The 3,251-nt window shown below is 39.6% G+C and overlaps 1 pseudogene; it reads right to left on the reverse strand.

Moving 5' to 3' along the window:
* Positions 1–301: 301 nt before the first annotated feature.
* On the reverse strand, positions 302–2,528 carry LOC112085391 (annotated as a pseudogene).
* Positions 2,529–3,251: the final 723 nt, after the last annotated feature.

Here is a 3,251-nt window from a genome sequence, read left to right on the forward strand (position 1 = left end):
TTCGGTTTAATGTTTTCAATTTTCTATTTTTGATTTTTAATTTAATTTCGGTTTATTTTTTTTAATTAAATTGAATTATTATCGGATTAACGGGTGGGCTTCAACCGGGTGGGTTTTATCCAGGTATTTTCGTTATTATTGACACTTCTAAGGATAATCGTAGAATTTCCCACCCTTTTATAATTAAAAAAAATACAAAAGAAATTAATTAATAGAATTATGGCTTTTCAGCCTTTTTTTTCACCATTTATGGCTTTTCAGCCGCGCACTCGAAAATAAAAAGGAAAAAGTTAAGAGAAAATCACCTGAGCTCGTTGAGTTCATGTAGATCTGGTCTCTTATTGGGTTGGAGATAGGATGGCAATCAATCTGCTTCAGTCTCGTTTCCCATGTCAGCTTTGAGAGCATCAAGCTCTGAATTCATAAAACCGTAAAAGGAAACAGATGAGAAGTTTCTACCGACCCCAGCAACATAAAGAGCAGAATGTGAATTTGTAGAAAAGATTGAAGGATTTTAGTTTTATATGGCTACAATACGAAAAACCCTAGCCGCTCTCCCAGACACCATTAACGAGGCAACGATTTCGTTTTCAATCTCCGACGCCGGTGGAGCCATGGCTCGCCGGCGTCGGGATGTAGTCGTCTTCGTTCAGCTTCCGTGTCCTCTCACTTGCTCTCGTTGTCAATTTGTTTGTGTCTCGGGCATCTCTCCCGAAGAAGCTTGGTGTCAGTGGTTCCCGTGCTGCTCCGCCGTCACCAACCATCTCACTGCTTTCCACCTCCGCCATGATTACCAATTGGTGCCGGTCATTTCAGCCACTGTGGGCTCTTTCTCGGCCTCAATGGCCGATGAACTTTTCTCGGTGTGTAACCGAAGATCTATCATCTCCCTCTCCGCATCTTGCTCCCTCCGCCGTCTTCATTGTCCGACCACCAGTTTCAGTTATGTAATAACGGATCCGCCGCTTTACTCAAAGTCTTCCATTTTTGGATTCGCTGGTCCGGTGAACATCTCCAGTGCATCATTATTTAAGGTATCAATCTTCTCATTTAAGGAAAGAGTGTTCACGGTCATTAAAAAACCTTCCTCCATCATGACCATGGAGAGATCCCCTTCCTCCCCCAAGGAGAGATTTTCGTCCTCCTTCAAGGAGAGATCCTTGTCTCAAATCTCAGATCTGCGACATGCCAAGGTTCGCGCCATCTGTTGCAGCCGGAGAGGTACTCTCCATGGACGAGTCCTCCTCTGCCGCTTATCGCCGTCAACCTCCCGCCGCATAGGAGATTTTCTCCGACGAGCTTCAAATTGGGCATGGGCCATTCATCCTCATTATTGGGCTTTCTCTTGTGGAAATGCCCATTTAGCAATCCAGCAGCTCCATCTTTTTTAATGGGTTTTATTGGGTTTTATTTTGGAGAAAAGCCCAGCAAATAGTATACATCAGCTCCATTGATCGCTACTCCCAGCTTAGGTATGTACTGTCTTGCACCTTCCTCCATTACAATGGAGAGATCAATTTCCTCCTTATGGGAGAGATCGTTTTCACCCTCCTCCTCTTTTGAGGAGAGAATCTTACCTTCACCGTACCTCTTGTTGGGAGGTGTTTCTTTCCCGGTCTTAAAATCGAGGAAACTTTCAAACTCGCTATCCGACCTGTCATCTTGTGTGTAGCGGTCTGTATGGGGCCAGAAGATGCAATGGGATCTGATGGTATAAGCAGTTTTTCAACGTCACAAATGACTATTTCTCAGCCCTCCGGCTTTGCCGGTAATATGCTATTGACGCATCCAATGGTGGATTCGTTGTCATTCTATCATGGAGATTACTTTATGTTAATCTTTGTCACTTTCAAGTTTTATTGTATTAGTCTAAGAGCTCCTTTCTTTTCATGTAATCCAAAAGTTTAAGTAATGAAATCAAGTGTTTGAACAAAAAAAGAAAAGATTGAAGGATATAGAGTTTTTCAAAACACACAGGAACCGCCCATGAGGTAATCTTTGTCAATGTCATCAAGAAGATTGTAGCTCCTACCCAGTCTCTCTTGAATTTCAGAACTCACTTCCATTAAGTTCATCATCTGATCCTGCAAATTTTGTGTCATAGAATAAATAATTCACTATGAAAACAGAATCTACGAAGAGAATGCAAGAGAGCTTGAATAAGGACGAAAATAGTCGTAAGAAAACTCTGACATACATCTATGAGGCTTTCAACAACAAAAGAAACTTGATCCAAGTTGAAATTCTGATTGTATATCATGTAACGTTGTCCTTTATACCTGTAAAACAAGTGATAGCAGTTGATATCCATAACCATTAAGAGAAAAAAACTGGCTAATTCACATAGAAGATGATAAACACAAATGCAGATACAGCTCTCACATCTTTTTTTTGCTTCAGAACTCTCACAGCTAGATCTTTGATAGCTTCTTGAGCAGGACCAGGTCTTGTGTTTTTATCTGTTCTTTGCATTTGCAGAGCCCAGCATCAAGCCTCTTAACTTTATATTCCACTGAATCTCCTCTTTTATTGATATGGAAACATCATACTGGAATCGACACCAAGTAGTATGCATAGCTCCTCTGAGTTTAAACCCCTTCCCATCTATGATCTCACCCAGCATTTCAACTAAATCCAAATCCAGAGCTAAATCAATAATTTTATGAAACTCAATGCTAATTAAGAAAATTAGACAAGGATCTAACATGGAAAGCGCATATTAATCCAAGACCCCTAAATATTTTATATTTATATCAAAACTCAATATATCCAACGGAAAAGAACATGTAAAAATTTGTAAAGACAGGGAAAAAAACATTCTGTATCTTTCAACGAAACAACTGAATAGTGAATCCCAATAACACACCTCATAAACCCTTTCTCTGTAAATTGCGTAGGCAGGAAACAGTACGGAGAAGGTCGTGTTCCAATTAAATCATAGGTAGAATAAGTTGAATCGACTAGTTACAAAGAGACTCCATTACTGAGGGAAAAAGATGAGGCGCCTAGGAGGAGAAGCGGCAGAGAATTAAGGGTGATGACTGTAAAACGAAGCATTGTGATTGGTTATTAAAAAAAAATTACCACATGTCAACTTCACCAGTGCTGACATGGCAAACAGCCAGAGAGAGTTCAGTCTCTTTTATTTATATAATAGATTTTACTTCGTGTATTCGCACGAGAAATTTTTTAAATCAAAATTTATAATGTTATTTATGTTTTCTTTATAGATATAATTTTTTAATAAATGA

This window comes from Eutrema salsugineum, unplaced genomic scaffold (assembly GCF_000478725.1).
Source record: "Eutrema salsugineum unplaced genomic scaffold, Eutsalg1_0 scaffold_3, whole genome shotgun sequence".
Lineage (NCBI taxonomy): Eukaryota > Viridiplantae > Streptophyta > Magnoliopsida > Brassicales > Brassicaceae > Eutrema > Eutrema salsugineum.